We start from the raw sequence: 21,775 nt of genomic DNA on the forward strand, positions 1-21,775 counted from the left end.
CGATGCGACTTCACAATCTCTACGTCGTGACACCGCCAACTCAGTAAGTCACATCGCGACTTTATGCATATCGACATCTTGACGTCACTCACTTTTAACCCACGTTGTGATGTTCAAAGTTGGTGGTCGTGACAAGGCCCCTATTTTTGGCAAAAATATCATTTCGTTCCAATTTAATAATCTATAACATAACCTAAATGATTCATACATCCTTTTTACAATAAAAAAATTAGTTTCATACCATTTCATATCAATAAGATCACATAGCCATTTCAATCAAGCATTGAATATGTCAATTACGAAAAAATCATCTAATGAGTTCCAACTCACCTTTACACCTAAATATACCAATTCTAATTTATTTATAAACTTATTATACCTTACCTACATCACTTTTCAATCCTTAAAAATTCATGCAAATTATTGATCACCCTCTTTAATAACATCAAACATAGCTAAACATGCATCATCTAAGTCATTTATTAACTTAACATCCAAAATCAAGCATCAACTTAGTCACATGGCAAACTAGCAAATGTAAACACAAACATTACTAAAACCATTTTCTTGGTACATACATTATGTTCACAATTCAAGTGACATATTGGTCCTATATACATGCCACAACACTTTAACAAAAAATAAGTATAACTCTATCGATTTGATGATAGTGTGAGTTTCTTTTCGATTCGACTTGGAAGTTTTGTAAGGTGACGATCTACAAGGTAGAGGAAACAACTAAGTTAAGCATTAAGAATGCTTAGTAAGTTCAAATGAAAGATACTATACTTTCCTTAATATTATGCAAGTACAAATGCAACCTTAATTTGGTATATTGTTGTTTAGTACAAGGCTTTCAAACAACACCAATACGAGTTTTTAACATTGTCTAAGATCATCAATAGTACATGTGACATAAGCATATCAATTTACAATACTTTTCATGTTAATTACAATAGCATTCTCAATCCACAATTCACAATTTCATATCAAGCATACATGATTACTAACACAATTCACAAATACCTTTCTTCTTTATCAATTATATAAATGCATCTAATTACAATCAAATCCATTTAATGACAATTCAATTTGATTACTAATTCCATTCCATCCTCTTTTCAAATTTCCAATTTCATTTATAATGTTTCTCCTAGTGAACTATAGTAAAATAAACTCGAATACATGTGTAACACCCCTTACCCAAGTCCGAAGCTGGGATTGGGCACGAGGTATTACTTGACTTAAACACATGCATACAATCATTTCTGAGTCATAAAAGCTAGATCAAATTTAAAACTTTTCACTCTTAATCTAGAAATTCTTAATATAGGCCTACAAGGCCCAAATCACACTTTAGAAACGATCCAAGATTAATCCGAACACCTTTGAAAACTTTGAAAATTGTCACTTGAAACAGGGGCACACGTTTGTATGGCCATTTTGACCTGGCTGTGCTGAAGGCCCGTGTGGTTCACACGGCCTAAGCATAAGGGGACATGCTCGTGTCGCTAACCCGTGTGAATTTAATTCCAAATTCGAACCTACAGGGGTTTTCACACGGTCGGGCACACGCCCATGTCTATATCCCGTGTCCCTCACACAGCCATGACACGCCCGTGTCGCAGCCCATGTGTAAAAACCTTGACATTCTGTTTCTGACGTCAGTAACCAATTAGGGCACACGGTCAAGGCACACGCCTGTGGCTAGAGGCTGTGTTCTCCACACGGTTGAGACACACGGTTTTGTTCACCACACGGCTGAGACACACAGTCGTGTCTCTGCCCATGTGTTTACTACCATACATACTGACTTGCAATTTCAAGGTGCAAGGTCACACGGCCAGATAACACGCCCATAGGGCTGACTGTGTGTCGTACACGGCTAGACACACGCCCGTCTGTCTACCCGTGTGGACAGAAATAAGGCTATCTACCAAGCCTTTTTGCCACCCTTACTTACACTAACTTATACCACATTATTATTACCAATTCCATGCATTAACATAAGGCCAATTCAACCACAACATGATAATTAAAAATAACCCTCATTACACTATAACAATCCAAGCATGCACTTATTCATTCATGCAATTTGCCCATCCATGAAACATCATCAATTGCATATCATAGATAAATATTAGCCATAATTTGTGGCCTTATACAAAATGAAGGGTTTCATCCCAAGCCAACACATTCGGCCAAATAACAAAGACACAAAACTCAAAAGACAAAGTCTTATACATGCCATATTCAAAATGAAAGAACTAACTATACCAAGCTTCAAATGATAGTGTGAACGAGGCCTTTGACAGTATCTGATCCACAGGCTAATTTGGCGGCACTACAAGGAAAATGAAAGGAAAAGAGGTAAGCATAAAGCTTAGTAAGTCGCATGTAAATAATGAAATAACTACGAGTTACCATAAGGGATCATACTCCCAATATAATTCAATTTGCACGCGAAAGTTAGGATTTATAAATATTAATTGTTCATAGTCATCTCTCAGCAAGTATACAACGTTGATTGAATTCACATTTCATACTTCATGTAAAATACACAGATGGTCATAAGCATAACGTACTCACTTTCCTTCTTTACTAAACATACAATGTAAATAAAGCTCGTATTTCGAAATTCTCATTTAGGTACCTGTACCACTCACCACATGGTCATAAGTTCTCTCATTTCGATATAAATCATAAATCTTTCGTTGAACCATTTAGAATACTACAGGATATTCATTAGCCCTAAACATGGGATAAGATGCCGACGCCATGTCCCAGACATGGTCTTACACTGGCTAGCACATCAAAGTCGATGCCATGTCCTAGATAGGTCTTACATTGACTTTTATATATCAAGGCCGATGTCGTGTCCCAGATAGGTCTTACATTGACACACAACAAGCTGACACCATGTCCCAAACAGGTCTTACACTAGCTTGTATATCTCGAGGCCGATGCATGTCCCAGACATGTCTTACATTGGCCGGTATATCTCGAGGACAATGCATATCCTAGACATGTCTTACACTGGCTCTTAATATGTGGTCGATGCATGTCCCAGACATGTCTTACACTAGCATACATATCACCCAATGTCATGCCATGAATATCCAAATCTATTCCTAATGTTCAACCAGAAGTCTTCATTATATAAATTCTCATTCACAACGCAATTCAATAATTCATACCATACTAATCGTACAATACATGATAATATTGAATGAGGGTTGTTTACGTACAACTTACCTCAATATACAAAAGTAGGTGACTAGGTCGAGTTATTCAACTAGCTTAGTTTTCCCCTAGTCTAAGTCCGGATTGCGTCTTTCTTGATCTAAAACAAAAAATTTCACTAATTTAATCACCATAATAATTAATACACTCCAAAATTCACACTTTGGCAAAAAAACCATTTTGCCCTTAGTCTTCACAATATTTACGATTTTGCCCTTAGGCTCGTAAATAGGTTTCAATCAAATCTTCACACTAACCAAGCCTAGTCGAACCTATTTCATGCTTATAGAAACTCATAATTTCACACATTTCACACAAATACCACCTATTTTACATATAACACCCCTAACCCGTATCCGTCGCCAGATTAGGGTTACGAGGCATTACTTATCCAACACAGCTTGAGAGTGTTAAACATTAATATATGGCCGAATATAACTTTAATGCCATATATAAATAATGCACATTTTATCGTGCTACTATGAATCATTTAATGAGCACAAAATGTAACTCATAGTACAACACATTTGCATGCTAAATGTTATACATAATTAACACTCACGTAATCAAGCATACATGCTCATACCAAAGGTAAATATATTCATTTTACTATGACAATTCAATTTAAAAACATCAACTTAACATTTCTTTTTACTAACCAAAAGGAAATAATTTCAATTATTAGATATATGTATATACACAAGAACCATACTAATCCATCACTTAATACATGCCATAAAACACTTATAAAATAATTTAGTAACATAGCCGGATATTCATTATGCTTAACATTACTCCTTTACCGAATCATATAATAACATAACAAACATATATTCTTTGTATTAATTTATTAACTTAAACTAATTCATAATACCAATTGTGCGTTCCAAGTAAACCAAAATTTAAGACACAATCGAAATATACAAGTATGTACATATATCCAATATGGAAAGCTTTCCACAATGATCAACCATAATCTATTTATATCATTACTGTAAAACCGTGAGCATATACCAAGTAAACTATATATATAACATACATATTACTAACTAATGCATTACATTTTATAACTCAATAACATCCATCATTCATCCCATTACCAAACACAATATCAAGTACCATAACATATATATATATATATACCTTGAGCTAACATATTTGCATATAACATCAATATATTATGTGCCAAAAATATATATCTATGCAAGTGTCGAATCATAGGGTTGATTATGACCATCTTATAGATTTTCATCATATATCCAAATACACAAGTACATTATAAACAATTTCCAAACCAATTCATCTTACAAATTATACTTCTCAACAATAAGTCATTAACCAAATATATATATATGTCCAAAACTCAAAACTTACATACCATATAACAAACATATCAAAATAATCTCCTACCATGTTCGAACTTAACCTAATATCATTTAACCCCAATTCACATAATAACACCTTAATCAAACTTAACAACCAATTTTACATATATATTTATCTATGCATGTACCATAGCCGAATCCACCAAACATGTACATCCAAAATCACCAACCATTTTCAAAGCATATAACACATATAAACATGACTAAAGTTTCATATAATCACTTAACATATTAGCCATTTCGCATGGCTTAATATGTACACAACTTCAAACTTAACTAAACATGACCTAGCTTATACATGCCATAAAATCAAGTTCAAACTTATAATGTACCAAAAACGATCGATAGTGTGGTAGACTTTGCTGACGATCCCCGAGCTCATAACTTGAATGCAAAATCTATAAAACAAAGGTAAACATGAACACACACAGTAAGCTATCATAGCTTAGTAAGTTATAAGCAAATAAACAACTAATTGACATAATCAATTCATTTAAGCTAAACCAAATTATACTAACATAATCACTTTAAATCTTAAGCTTACAATTTCATGTATTTTATATACTTTCACATATAAATTATTCATGGCCGAATGAACATATATATATACATTAACAAAATATCATTCAATTTCCAAGCCAAAATATCTTTATCATACCAAGTACTTATACACTTATATGCATATACTCATAATTCAAAGTATAACAATCACATACATATTTATATCACATGGCTGAATATACCACCAAATGCACATATGGTTACATTAGTAACTTGTATTATTTGGATCACATATTAAATGGCCAACTTATCTTATTTTCAAATAGGTAATTAACTAACTCATACCTGATCGTTTTAGCTCGATTTACACCTTCGTTCACAAATTATCATTGCCCGTTGAACCATTCGAAATTGAATAGGATACTCGAATAATTACATATATCATACAATGCCAACGTCCCAGATGTGGTCTTACATGCTATCTCATATCGATGCCACTGTCCCAGACAGGCTCTTACACGAATTAAATACGATACCGATGTCCCAGACGTGGTCTTACACGTAACCACATATATCGATGCCAACGTCCTAGACGTGGTCTTACACAAAAACACATATTGGATCCTATGCCATGACATATGTATCCTAGCTATTCCTAAGGTTCGCACGGAACTTTCGAACATTGTAATTTAGTCGAAACGAACTCGTAAACTTAGTTTCCTTGCACATATACATTCGGCTCTCACATATAAAATTTCTCATAATTTAATTTCAGCATATAAACTCATACATAATTAGAATGAACGATATTTATTTGCTTATAAACTTACCTTGGACGATGAAAATTGGAACGGGACAGCTAATCGATAACTTTAGTTTTCCCCCAATCCAAATCCGCTTTCTTTGGTTCTTGATCTAAACATATTCAAATTAAACTCATCCAAACATATTTTCACTCAATTTAGTCCAAAAACACATAAATAGGTAAATTACCATTTTACCCCTGACATTTTACACTTTTTTTTATAATTTAGTCCAAATTTTACAAAACACAAAATATGCAAAATTTCAATATATCATGCTTAGGCCGAATCTTCCTTATATTCATACAAGTCCATAAATTTCATTTATTTCACATTTTTGTCACTCAATTTACTATTTTTGCAATTTAGTCCTAATTACTCAAAATCACCAAAAATTCCAATACAAAACATGTTAATCCCAAACATATCTTTCATATTTCATCAACGAACATCACATAGCTCAAATATTCATCAATGGCATAACTCAAAATATTCATCAAAATAAAAAATTCAAGCATGGGCTTTGTAGATAACATAGCAACGATCTCAAAAATGTAAAAATTATCAAAAACCAAACTAAAACTCACCTTGAATCAAGCTTCAATAATGCCAAATGCCCTAAGCTTTATTCTTTTCTTTCTTTTGTTATTCGGTCATTTATAAAAGATGAAATGCATGGTTGTTTTATTATAAGTTTTATTATATTATCATAATTACTATTTTACATATTTAACCTTTGTTATTTAATAACTAAAACATATATATAAAGGTCAACACCGTCCATCACTAACTCCAATGGTAATATTGCAACTTAAATACCTCAAATTAAAAGGACAACAACAATTTGGCCCTTACACATAAAACCATCAAATTTTCATTTTACAAAATTAAGTCTTTTTTATTAAATCAGACACTCAAACGACAAAATTAAGTCACGAAAATTTCACACATAATAAACACAAAAAATAATTTTAAAATATTTTTCTTACTCGAATTTGTGGTCCCGAAACCACAGTTCTGATTAGGGTCTAAATCAGGCTGTTACATTACAAACTCTATAAAATGGTCCTATTAGGGGTTTTCATGAAAAATGTTTTCACAAAAGTTGTTTATTTAACAACCAAGGTTCATTTTCTTCCATAAAAACTCAACAAACATCATAAATTCTTTCATGGAAAATCCCTAGACTATTGATCATTTTGCAAAATAGTCCCTTCAATGGAAAGCTCATGCTACAAGGGTCCTAAAAATACAAAAATCATCAACAAATAATATAAAAATCACTTACTTTCAGAGGTGATAAGTTGATGAAATTTCAAGCTTCCAAAAACCCTATTTTTGCTGAAAATTTCGGTGGAGGAGAAAGGAAAAATAAAAAAGATGATGGCTAGTCACTAGGGTAATATTTTATTATACATTAAGTCACCTACCCATTTGACCATTTGATTTTCTTGTCCCCTATGGCCGACCATCAGCTTCTAAAGGGTCTATTTACTCTTTAAACCCCTCCAATTATGGTTCTCTAGCAATTTTACACCTTTAACTAATAAAACAAAACTTTTACCCTTTATGCGATTTGGTGTTTTTTTCGCAATTAAGCTCACAAACGCTAAAAGTAACTCACTGAAATTTTCATGCACTCATATAATCATACTATGACACTAGAGTAATAATAAAAATAATTTCTTCGCCTCGAATTTATGATCCCGAAACCACTGTTCCGACAAAGCCTAAAATCGGGCTGTACACATCAAACTTCCACATTTGTACCATGTACTATTTCATTAGTCATATATTACATAACATTTCAATTTAATTCATTCTAGTCATATATGCCAAATTCACTAATGTTCCAATTATGTTTAAACTTACATATACTTGAGATCAAACATCACATAACACATAAAACAAAGTAAGATTGTAAGCTCCTTATCAACTTACTTGATCAAAATATTAAAAGAGTGGGCACTTCAGTAACTAATCCGAAATTTTTGTTTTTCCTCTATTGGCTCCACTTTGGTTTAAATATTGATCTATACAATTATTTAATATCACCAATCAATGCCAAACATTCTCATACAATGTTATGATATGCATGAACCTATATCAATTCGTTTTTTAATGTCCCTAAAATTTTATATTTTATTCAATTTAGTCCCTAAACTCGAGATAGTCATAACTTTTAATTTCTAGCTTCGAATTAAAATTTGATTTCGTAATTTCTCATTAGGAACCTTATACTTTCTATTTCTAAAATAACTTTATTTCAAATTTCACATGTATTCAATTTGATCCTTAATGTAAAAAAGTTAAATAACTAGCTAAATAACTTTATAATCTAGTCAATTTTATAATCTAAGCTTAAAATCTATCAATTTCAAGCCTAATTCTTCAAGAAATTAAAAATGAAAAGTTTCTAAAACTTTAACATTTTTACAAATTGGTGCATGAGCTAGCTAAATCAAGCTCCCATGACCTTAAATTTATAAAATTATAAGAAAATGACATAAATTTCATTCCTAAATGTTGGTCGAATGTCAAAATTGTTTTCTAGGTTTTTCACACTTTAATGGACGACAAAGAGATGAAATGGTTGAAGAAGATGACCTTTCATCCACTAATTTAACTTTTATAGTTTAATTAACATTAATTAAACTATTTTAATTAACACAAACATGGTTTGATTTAAATTAATTTAATTTAATCTAAATTTAGTCATTCTTAGTGGATTTTGACATCACTGTCCACTAACTTCAACTTTAAAATGTTTAATTACCATTTTGGACCTTTAGCTAATTTCAGTTTGTCCTCAAGCCTTTTGTCAATTAGAAATTTATAGTGATTGGTGTCGCGTTGGAATGTGTAATGCAAATGTGCAAGTATACACGTCGAATCAAGTCATAAAGTAATGAGTGAGTATCGTCTCCACAAGGATCAAAATTGACTAAAATAATTGGTTATGCTATTACTATGAAATTGACTAATTAAACTATGCAAAAGAAACAGGTGATTAATTGATAAAGAAATGTAACGAATTAATAAAATCAATTATGAATAAAAATATGATACGGCAATTAAAATGCTATGGCAATTCTCAAAGAATTAGTGAGAAAGAGTTTGTATTGTTGAATGATAAAGGTTGGAATTACTTAGGCTTATTTCTATAACATAATAATGTATGGCAAAATTTTAACAATTCTACTGCTTAAGGAATCGCTACTACAGTCTGCTTTTTTCGAAAGCCAGACTTTGAGCTATCATTTTGAGTTTTTGTAAGTCTACAAAACACAAGAATGATATCTAAATTTTTCTCCCTTTCCCTATACAGATTGCAACTTCTACGCCTAGAGTGCTACAAATATTCTTTCGAATACTTGCCTGTATCAACCGATTATAATCCAATCTAATTAATCTTTTCAGAATTAAATCAAATCTAACAACATACCATACAGTCATATATATCTAGAGCTTGCTTGCATGTATGTATTTAAAATAACCACAAATTAAATGAAACAATATCCTACTCAAAATCACAACATGGGCATTAAAGATAATAAAAATTCACCCAAATAATTTCAAATCTATGAGAATTAGCTCATGGGTTGACCATTCAAATCCATAACAAAATCATTCAACATCATTGTTTAAACTTACAAATCAAAAAGTTCAAATTAGAAAATAAAGATAGAACTACAAGAAGCTTTCTCTACTCCAACTTTCACTCTAAAAATGAGATTTGATGCAAAACCCAAGGCAGATTTCACCTCCTCTTCCTTGCGTCTATAATTCTTTTGCTCTGTGAGCTGCTACCCTTTCCTCTCTTTCTCTAAGATTTTTTTTTCACGAGAACTAGATGCAGATAGAAAAAAAATATTTTCTAAATCTGTCACAGCCCTAATATGGCCCTAGTCAGAAAGTGGTTTCGGGACCACAAAACCAAGTCCCGAAAATAATTAAATGTTGTATTCTATGCCTATTATAAGTGAAAGTGTATGTGTGAAAATTTTATGCTTTGATTTTGTTATTTAAATGTGAAATTAATTAAAAAGGACTTATGTGAAAAATATTGAAATTGTGATAGGTTGAAGTGTAGTGGTCAAATATTGCATGGCTTAAAATATGGGGATTTGCATGTCAAATTCCCCATTTTTAAGTAAGTGGTAACCATGTTAATGGTGGAATAGCCATATATGCCTTACATATTAATATTATAATAGTTAATGGGTTAGGAATGAATAAAAAAAAAAAGGGACCATACATCCTTGCCTGGTTCTTGCCGAATGTGGGAGAAAGAAGGAGGAAAGATACTTTGAGGATTTCGGCCAAAGAGAAAACTCAGAATCTAAGGTAGAAAAAAAAGGGTTCATATTTGGCCTTGGTGATTCTAATTGAAGGTATGTTTAATTTTATTTCTTGATAATTTATGTGAAATTGAGTCAATTGCTAAGATCCTTTCATAGCCCATGACTCAATTTTTGTTATTGGTTTGAAGTGATGCATTCGGCTATGAGTTGTAGAGTGTCTTGGTTGGTGTTTTGATGTTTTTTTGTGATAAGGCATGAAGATGGTTGATTTTGAGTGTTTAATAAAAAGGATTGGATGTGAGTGTGTGTGAAATAGCAAATGATGAGTCTCGGTAACTTCATGAAGTGTTCGGTTATTGTGTTTATGTGAATATATATATGCTGAATGTAGTCTTGGATAAGTAAATTTTGATGTATTAGATTGGTAACACAGTTATGCTGATTGTGAAAATGTGATAAAGGTGCCAAGAAATATTTGTAAAGATGTATAGTGCCGAATGTGTTCGTGAATGAATAAGTTATGTGGGTTGTTTAAATGAAAGGAATGGATAAGTTAAGGTATAATTTAGCATGATTTATTGTATTGAGATTATGCGTAAGTGAAAGTATAGATATGTGATGAAATTGATTGGTGATATACATTTTTAAATAATGTGAATGCAAGGTATGTGTGAAAGAGTGAATTGGTAATAAATCTGCTTGGGACAGCAGTAGTAACGAGATTTTGGAAAATCACCATAAATTGTGGGAGATGAGTTAGAAGCTAAATAAATTATGTAATTAAAGCTTAATGAGCCTAGTTTCTTATAAAAGAAACCATGAAAGCAAATGAATTTCTGATAATGAGATATTTGAAGTGGCGTGGGATAGAGTCAAATGACTTCGGGGTCCCCTGTTCCTTTTATTTATAAAATCATTATAATTTGTACAAAAATTGTTATAAGATAAAGTTTATATGATTAGACTCCTTAATGAGTCTAGCTTCAAATGAAATCAACAAGAACATATTTTGAATTCTGTACAATGAGAAATTTGATTCGTAGTGAAGAGTGGTCATATTAGTCAAATAGTGAAACAGGGGAAACTTTAAGAAAAATATGGTATTGATTGGCCAAACCAAAAATTCTGAAAATTTTATGTATAGAAGATATATGAGTCTATTTTTATGGGAAATTAACGGCAATTGATTTGGTGTTTCGTAGCTTCAGTTATAAATGATTTAGTGACTGTTGCTCAGGAAGACAGCTTGTAGTGAAATTATGATTATGTGGTAAACATTGACAAAAATCTGTTAATGAGTTGCTTATTGATTTCTTATAAGCTTACTGTGATCTGTATATGTGAAAGTCAAATATATATATTATATATTCTGAAAGTGATGCTTGAATCGTCGAATAATGACTAAGTTTAAAATTGTTGAATTTAAGCTCAAGAGCATAGAGGGGCAAATTCGGATAAGGGAAAAGAGAAAGTAACCGAATAGCCGTTGTAATCGTTCGGTAACATTTGAGGTAAGTTCTTAAGTGTTTAAGCTTGATTCCTTTTTATATGCCTAAGAGTTAAATTAATATGGCAAAGAGAATGTAAATTTTATTTAGTTAATGTGCCGAATATGTAATGATTTAAGGCTATAAGCCGATTATGGCTATTATGCTTAAGTTGAATTGGACTTGGAAATTTGATGCACTAAATGAGTGTTACAATGAATAAACTATGCCGTATATGTGTTGGTAGAGATATCATGGTTTGTGATTATTAAATATCTAAAGGAAACCATGCTGTGTATAAAATTATTATTATTAGTCCTTTGTGGTAGCCGAATATGGCTTGGCACTAAAGTGATTAATTGTGAACTTCGATGAGGTAAACTACTAAAAGTGTGGTGTTATAAGACTATGGGCTAATACGATATGTGGATTCATTCCGTAAAGTAAGTTATTCAGGTACGAACAACCTAATTATGTACATGTGAATTAAATGAAAATGATGATTGATGTGAATCGAACCTATAAGGAATGGTTTCATGTTTAGGTTCAACTATGAGACCTTGTGTTAAATCGACAATCGAATTTATTCAATACATTAAGTTGGCCAAGTATGCGATATGAACTTATGCATGTTAAATCGATTAGAATTGAATCATGAATGTGAATTGAGAAGCATAGGTAAAAATGCCTATGTCATATATGTGAGTAAGGGTAAAACCATCGTAAATTATCGATAAGGATGGGCTATGTGCGGAACCATCTTATAATTGCTAATTTGAAAGGTTGTGTGCGAATCAGTGAGCAATATGTATATATTAGATGAATTGTGACATTTTGGTTCTACTTGAATTAAGTTGTGCGATAAATAATTTATGTATATGACTTTTAATCGAATGGTCACTATGGGTTAAGTTTGAATGGTGATATTTATGTATGACTTTTGAACCGAAATGTAAATGATGGTGTTCATATGGAGCTTATATCCGAATGTAGCAAATGACTACTAATGTGATATGTTGAATGAAATGTGTTAATATATGATTAAATATGCATGATATTTGATGTATATCCGGGTTAAATCCCGCAGGCTTCGTGCTGGTATTATATCCGGGTTAAATCCCGCAGGCTTCGTGCTGGTATTATATCCAGGTTAAATCCCGCAGGCCTAGTACTGGTATTATATTCGGGCCTTTGAGCCTAGCAGGCTATTATGCCGGTGAGACACTATTCTGGCCTTTGAGCCTAGTAGGCTATTATGTCGGTGAGACATTATTTGGGCCTTTGAGCCTAGTAGGCTATGATGCTGGTGAAATACTATTCGGGCCTTTGAGCCTAGCAGGCTATAATGCCGATGAGATACTATCCGAGCTTTCGAGCCTAGCAGGCTATAATGCTGGTGAAATGATAATCGAGCCTCGAGCTTAGCAGGCAAAATGCCGGTGATTTGAGAAAAGTCTAAGATTAAGGTACCTCGTGTTAGATTGACAAATGAATACATTCAATACGTTAAGTAGGCCAGGTATACATTATGTACTCATATGTGAGTTTGATTTGAAGTGAATCATAAGTGTGTAATGTGATACATACGTGAATAAATGTTATAACTATATCTATGATCATGATACACCGGGTCAGGGTGTGAAAGTATGTGGAAGTATTTGATTTAATTATGTTATATGAATTCAGATTAAGTGTGATAAGAATGCTGAACGTGCATTATGTGTTTGTGTGTATTCTGCTAGATGACAATATACCTAGAATATGGCCTCTTGAGAAATTAAATAATCGAAGTATAATTGCGTTTATTTGTTTGCATTGCTTAAAACTTACTAAGCTTATGAAAGCTTACTCCGTTGTTACATTCCTCTGTTTTATAGATTGTTGGCTCCAGTTACTTGCTCGGGTTGGAGTTCACGGAGATATTATCACCTTCGTCGAGCTCACGCTATTGGTGTAAGTAAATCCTAGTATTTCGAGTCTATGGCATGTATAGGGTTTTAATGTTGAGTATGTGATACTATAAGTTAGCCAAAGGTGGTGGCTTGTATTGATAAAGTGTTTTGGCCATGGAAATTGGCCTATGTTGGCTAGTGATATTTTGGGCCTCGTAAGCCCATATATGGGACAGATCGCATGTGAAAAGAAAAGTTTTAAATTGTTTGAGAATTCTTGGCCCTGTTTAGTATAGAAGCGTTAATAAAAGTCGGGTAACACCTCGAACCCTATTCCGGCAAGGGATACGGGCGAGGGGTGTTACAAAATCTTTCTGTCTCTCTCATTTTCTCTTTTCTCTTTTATAAGGCAGGTCTCTCCTTCTCAGTACACACACCTTTTGTTCCTTTTTTTTTCAGGGTAGTTTATTTGGTACAAATATAGCTGGCTAAGATGACGTAGACTGAGTGCTGCATCATCTTCCTAGAATTGCCATGGCATTCGCGTTGGCAATCTAACCAACATTTTGTCATGGAAATATTTCACTTCCTTCATTTTCCTACCCTTTTCTCTTCTTTTCTCCAACTTGCACCTACTAGCAACCACAAACAATACCTTTCTTCCTCAATAATAAAAGTAACAGATAATAACATTTATAGCACAATCCAAGTTTTTTTATGCAATGTTCTAAAAATATCTAAAAATAAAACATATTTACTTAATTACAAACCATTAATTCAATCTAGAGGCTTGAAATATAGCTCTTTTCAAGAGTTATCACACCCCTAAACCTGAATTATTGCTTGTCCTCGAGCAAAATGTATATGAGTATGCATGAATACATGAATATTTGCCAAAACATACATCTAACATTTGCACCGTTGAACCATATGAAGTATATTTAATACCTCCATTCTTAGTAGTCTTCTAAAAAGAAAAATTGGTTCGAGTTTTATAGGTTGTTTAGCAAATGAAGTGTAGAAAATATTTCCTAAAAATAAAAGTTCCTAAATAATTATGCAATTCTGACTATAGCAGACTTCTCCTAATGTATTTAGGATATTTTTCCTCTAAACTCAGCTTCACTATTCTCACTTATTCAGTTATTTCAAAATTCTAATCACAAATATTATTTTCTCTTGTGAATTCATCTTGTCACACGGTTTCTTTACTTGACAATCTTAATGGAGCATACACTAGATTACCAAGTAGTATATCATGCCACAATTTGAATATATTTCACTCATAAAGCTAAGGCTCTTAACTAAAAAGATGGATGGAGCAAACAACTACCTTCTTAGCTAATCAACCTATTACCACAGTGGAGTGTCCCTAAATTATTATTGCTACAACTTTTTTTTAGTCACTCTTATTTGAACTTGTTTTTCTGATCAATAATAAGATAAAGCAGACAAAGCGTTATTGACCTACTCATCAGTTTCAAACATTAGAGTGTAAAACTATTGCTAGGACATTCTTTATCATTTATAACCATATTATTGAATTTAGGTTCAAGAAATTCTAAATACATTAAAAGAACCCTACTACAAATTTAATTACATTGATACTTAAGTTATTCTACTTTTAGGAATCAATTTTAAGACAACTATTCTAAGTAAACATGTTTAATTAACTTCTACAATTTTCTAAATTAATCGAAGAGTTATCATCCTCATTGAACATCACCGATATCAATATACTCAGCATAGTCTCGAAGTTATTTGGCATTTGTATGTAATGACAAAATGAATGACAAAATGCATGAATATTAAAACATCTATCTATAAAATATTATATTTACAACACAACACAACCCCAAACCTAAGGGATGCATTATCCTCAATGCATGAACAATGAAACATGTGAAAATACAACAACAACAACTAGCAGTTATAAAAATGCAATGAAAACTAAATATGAATGAATGAAACATATAGTATAAAATGAAAGAAGAAAAGAAAAGCTTAGAAAGAATTGGGGTTACTCTAATTGGGCTAGGTGGATTTCTTGGTAGCACGTTTGTAGCGTTGCTTCCTTTCTACTCCACCAACATCATTTTAAGTGTGTAACACACCTTACCCGTTTCCTACTCTGGGAAAGGGTTCAACGCATTACCGGACTTAAACTCACTCAAACATACAAAATCGAGACATGAATTTCATTTCCATCTAAATTTAAAACTTTTTATTTACAAGCATAACGTCCCTTATATGGGCCCACGAGGCCCAAAACATACGTTAGGAGTGGTTCGGGACTAAACCGAAAAATTTTGGAACTTTTACTACACTTAGAAAATTTTCCTACTTTGGAGAGTCACAAGCCCTTGTAGGTAGGCCGTGTGGTCGTACACGCCCGTGTCCTTAGTCCGTGTAACTATCTGACTATGATGTCATCAACTAAATAAGGTCACACGCCAAGTCACACGCCTGTGTGCTTAGGCCGTGTGACAAATTAAATTCCAAAATTAAGTGCAGACTTCACACGGCTTGGGCACACACCCATGTCCTAAGGCCGTGTCCTTTACACGGCTGAGACACACGGCCGTGTCTTTGCTTGTGTGTTTACTACTGAGTATTCTATTTTGCATAATTAGGGTGTAGGGGACACACGGCCAGATCGCACGACAATGAGGCAGACCGTGTGTCACACATGACCTACACACATGCTCATGTGTCTAACCGTGTGGACAATTTATAGCCTATTTTCCAAGCCATTTTCCATCCTTAAACACTCACATACTTACACTCACTTCATGGCATGAAAATGGCATATTTGATTACTCAAGCGTTTACATTCATGGTTAGATTATAACTTGGTGATGTCAACATAGCACCTATTCAAACTATCATGCTTTTATATGGCATTCCACACCAATTTCATACTTGTCTATCATCTTTACTAACCTACTTTCAAGTTACACACTTGCATCCCCCTTTATTGTCATAAACATTAATCATATTTCATACACCAAACATACATGCCATCCATCTCACTCATTAACCATAAGCAATCATAACCACATTAAAGCATAAGCACATTTGCATGCATGCACCAATAATTAAGGCTACAACCCAAATAATCAATATCAGCCACCTCTTATGACCATATACAAAATAATCACAATACATTCATGAGCCAACTCATTTGGGTAATCAATATAACACATAACAAAAAGACCAAGTCCCTATACATGCCATACTCAAAATGATGAGACTAGCTATACCCAAATATTCAATTAATAGTGTGATCGAGTCTGCTACGTCCCCTGATCCCCGAGCTAGCTTGGCTACAGTATAAGAGATGGAAAGGAAAGGGGGTAAGCATTAAAGCTTAGTAAGTTCACATGCAAACAAGATGCAACTTAAACAAGCATTAATCATACATTTAACATAATGAACATAATCTTGCATTTTATCAAATCTCTTAAACTCATTCTCCATATATATATACATATTCTCACCCTAATTTCATCATATCTCATGTCATTCTCATGAGTTCGATGTACATACCTATGCCCACTTGCACATAATAACTTACTTTCTTGTCTTTGACGTAATCATCAAGATTACCCATTAACTTCTCTTAGCACTACCAGTTGAACACTTGGAATACCATCGGATACACCGAAATCTCGCACCTAAGTGCCTCATATGTAGCCAACACTACCTTATATCACATTTCATATGTTGCTCGCTTTCGAGCTACTCACGGGTCTGTTCACACAGGCTGTCAGGTATCTGCAACACATGCCAGACTAACCCATCATCGGTAGTATATGTGAGATCAGTACCCGAACCGCCATATAATGTGTCACATAAATTATGAGACCACAACTTATGAGTTCAGATGTCACATATATCATGAACTCAGACCACAACTCATGAGTTCAGATGACATAGTTCCTAGTAACATGTCACTTGTATCCTAAACTATTCTTAAGGTTCAAACGGGATTCTTCGATACCACATTTCTGTCAAACTTGCTCGTAACGTCGATTTCAATATCCATAGCACCAATCACATACTCATGGAGTAATCAAAGCATAATTCATAATAAAATTTAGGCAATAAACACATGATACAACATCACATTAAATATGTATGTACTTACCATGCATGCAATATTAAAGCATTTAAAGTATGGTACATGTTGCATTATTTGCAAAAGAACTTACCACGGTACAAAATGATAGAAACAAACCTAATCCTTGTAAACCTTATTTTTCCCCCGATAAAGACCTAAATCATGTTTTTCTTAATCTATAATGCCAAATTTAACTTGTTCAATACACACATTGCTCATATCGACCCATAATACATACTTTGGTAAAATTACCTTTTTACCCCTAACTTTTTTACTTATTTACACTTTAATCCCTAGGCTCGTAAAATGAAATACATGCATTTTCTTGGTTACCCAAGTCTAGTTGAACCTGCGCCATGTTCATATTAGCCTACATTTTCCTTTATATCACATTTTACTACTCATTTTTACACATTTTACAAACAAGTCCTTTTTAGGTGTTTTCACTAAAAATCACTTAGTAAAAGATGTTTATCATAGATCAAACTTTCATATTCCTCTATTAAACATCAAAATACAACTGTGTCACACATGGGTCAAATTTCATACATGAAACCTAGCTCAAAATATGACTAGAAATAGGTAGATCGGTTGATGACAACTTCAAAAATGCAAAGAACATTAAAAACGGGACTATGATGCACTTACTTTTGAGCTTGAAAAGTGAAGAAACCCTAGCTATGGTGTCTCTTGGAATTTCGGCACACACATGGAGAAGATGAGCAAATTTTGCTTCATTTTTCCCTTTTTATTATTTTATTTACCAAATGACCAAAATGCCCTTAAGGCCTTTCTTTCAAAATTTTCCTATTCAAGCCCATTTTTGTCCAAAATTTTAAAACTTGGTCAAATTGTTATTTAAGGACCTTTAATTAATAGTTCAATGCAGTTTCATACTTGAAGCTTCTAGAACACAAGTTTTACAACTTATTCAATTTAGTTCCTAAGGTCAACTTGAACACTTTAGGCATAGAATTTCTTTATGAAAATTTCACACAAACATGCAATCATATTATGGATCATCAAATAGTCATAAAATAATTATTTCTATTTTGGATTTGTGGTCTCAGAACCACTGTTCAGACTAGACCCTAATTCAGGATGTTACAGCTCTCCCCCCTTTAGGGATTTTCGTCCCCGAATACCTTATCGGTAAAAAAGTTTCGGTATTGTTTCCTCATGGCCTCCTCGAGCTCCTATGTAGCCTCTTCAAATCTATGTCTTTACCATAAAACATTCACCAAGGCAATGCTTTTGTAACACCCCTTACCCGTATCTGACACCGGGACTGGGTACGAGGCGTTATCGGACTAAAACATAGACATTCATACAAAGCCGGGCCATAAAACTTCGTTCAAATTTAAAACTTTTGAATTGCATGCAAACTGTCCCTCATAAGGGCCTACGAGGCCCAAAACTTACATCAGCGTTTGGAACTAATCCGGGAACTTTCGGAATCTTTTCGACACTTAGAAAATTTTCTTGTTTTAAAAAGTCACATGCCTGTGTGGGTAGGTCATGTGGTCACACACGCTCGTGTGGCTTGGGATACGCCCGTGTCCTTAGCTCGTGTAACTCTCTGACTATGATGTAATCATACAAATAGGGTCACATGGCCAAGTCACATGCCCGTTTGCTTAGGCTGATAAGCCATAATTTATACACATTTTCATCCCATGCTTAGCACATTTATGGATGGTTTATCCTTAGATTTGGTGAATTCGATGCTCCTAACTCTTTAATTTTCATGTTTTATACTTAGGTGAGCATAGGAGAGTAAAAAGAGCGAGAAACGGGCTGAAAACGGAGAAAATAGACCCACGTGGGAAATCAACACGGCCTCGACTTCCTCACACGGGCATGTCACATGGCCATGTCCATTTGGCAGGATCGAAGCATGACTTACAAGGGTAGACTACATGCTCGTGCCTATTCAACAGCCTTGACCACAGGCTAGAGAAATTGCACACGGGCGTGTCCCTGCCGAGCCCAAGTATAACCCTATTTGGAAAAGGACACTTTAGAGGGCTCTTAGGCATTTAAAGCCTATTTAAACATCAGAGGAGGCATTTAGAATAGACATACGGAGTAGGAGGAAAGGAATTACTCAAGAGAAGCCGATTGGTCCATCTGAGAAGCCGAATTCATCGTCAAGACTAAAGATCTCCCTTCAATTTCCATTCAGAGGTTTTGGGTTTTCTTTATGTTTTGTATTTATTATTCTTCTGAGATGTTTTCTTTTATAATTATGAACTAAACCCCTTAAATACCTAAGGGGAATGAAACCTAAGATAGATCTTGTTATTATTATCTGAATTGTATGATAAATATTTAACTTGTTCTTAATTATGTGTTCTTAATTCTTGTTCTAATATTCCAGGATATTGATTCCAGTCAATTCTCTTATTCAGAGGAGGAAAAGACCCTATCTAAGAGTAAATTTGTCGTAATTAAGTGGATTTGATTGCACGCCTAGAGATAGGGTGATAAGATTTTGCCAGATTAGGGTGAAACTTAATAAGGGAATCCATAGATCGAGTTAAAGCAACATTAGGGCGTTAATTAGAAAGAGATTTCAATTAATCAACCTAGGGTTAGACGTTATTAGTCTCGAGAGAGATAATAGTATAACTTAGGGATTTCTGCGGATCAAGTCAAATGAATAAATCGTCTGATTCAGAGTCAAATAAAAGTGAAGTCTAGGTGGATTTTTCCTTGGGTATTGTCTTAATCAATCAAGTTTTCCCAAAAGCTTTTTCCCAATTTTCTCTCTGTGCATCCTTAGTTTAGATAATTAGTTTAGATAAATAAACCCCTTAATTTTTAGGCTAGATAATAAAAAGGAAGTAATTACTAGAACTCTTGGTTTCTTTGGGTTCGACAATCTGGTCTTGCTAAAGCTATACTACTGTTTGATAGGTATACTTGCCTTCATTATGATAATAGTTAGTTTCAAGAACGATTAATTATAAATTTTTAAAACCTGTCGCGAATATCACGTATCAAGTTTTTGACGCCGTTGTCGGGGAACTAGGATATTATGAACACTCGATTTTTCTTACTTTAGCCATTCTACTTTATTTGCAATTTAAATTTTTATTTTCTTTTTTAATTTTTCTTTTATTCATTCCTGGCAGGTTTTTATAGTGTATGACTAGAAGAAACCCGTCAAGACCATTACTGTTTGATAGTAAGATTGATCACACAGTTCGTAGAAATCAAAGAGAAATAAGTCGAAGCTTACGATACACAGAGGAAGAGCAAAAGGACGATACTTCAACCACAACTGAGGAGATGGCTGAAAACCAAGAAAATCCGCTACCTCCTGCAATTGCTGCTAATCAAAATCCTGCTCCACGTACTTTGTATGATTATGCTAAACCTTCTTTAACTGGAACTGAATCGAGCATAGTTAGGCCTGCTGTTGCTGCAAATAATTTTGAACTGAAACCTAACACCATTCAAATAATCCAACAGTTTGTTTAGTTTGAGGGTCTGCAGGATGAGGATCCCAATGCTCACTTGGCAAATTTCTTAGCGTTTTGTGACACTTTTAAAATCAATGGCGTTTCTGATGATGCCATTCGCGTTCGTTTGTTTCCCTTTTCGTTGAGGAATAAGGCTAAACAGTGGTTGAACTCGTTACCACGAGGGTCAATCACTACTTGGGAACAAATGACCGAAAAGTTTTATTAAAATATTTTCTGCCGGCTAAAATAGCCAAATTACGTAGTGATATCTCCTCTTTTGTGCAGATGGATTTAGAAACACTCTACGATACATGGGAGAGATACAAGGATCTCTTGAGAAGGTGCCCTCACCATGGGTTACCACTCTGGCTACAGGTTCAAACATTTTACAATGGCCTGAACCCTTCGACTCAACAGATGATTGATGCAGCCGCTGGCGGAACTATCAATAATAAGACACCTGAGGATGCTTATGAATTTATAGAAGAGATGCCACTGAATAATTATCAGTGGCAAGTCATGAGGACAAAACCAACGAAAATAGCCGGTGTTTTTAACGTTGATTCG

General features: G+C 33.7%; 1 non-coding gene across 1 annotated transcript; it reads right to left on the minus strand.

The window, feature by feature from the left end:
• Window positions 1-21,460: 21,460 nt before the first annotated feature.
• On the minus strand, window positions 21,461-21,567 carry LOC128284432 (small nucleolar RNA R71). Its single transcript, XR_008274859.1, has one exon. It is a non-coding gene; the product is annotated as a small nucleolar RNA R71 (small nucleolar RNA).
• Window positions 21,568-21,775: the final 208 nt, after the last annotated feature.

This window comes from Gossypium arboreum, chromosome 11 (genome assembly GCF_025698485.1).
Source record: "Gossypium arboreum isolate Shixiya-1 chromosome 11, ASM2569848v2, whole genome shotgun sequence".
NCBI lineage: Eukaryota > Viridiplantae > Streptophyta > Magnoliopsida > Malvales > Malvaceae > Gossypium > Gossypium arboreum.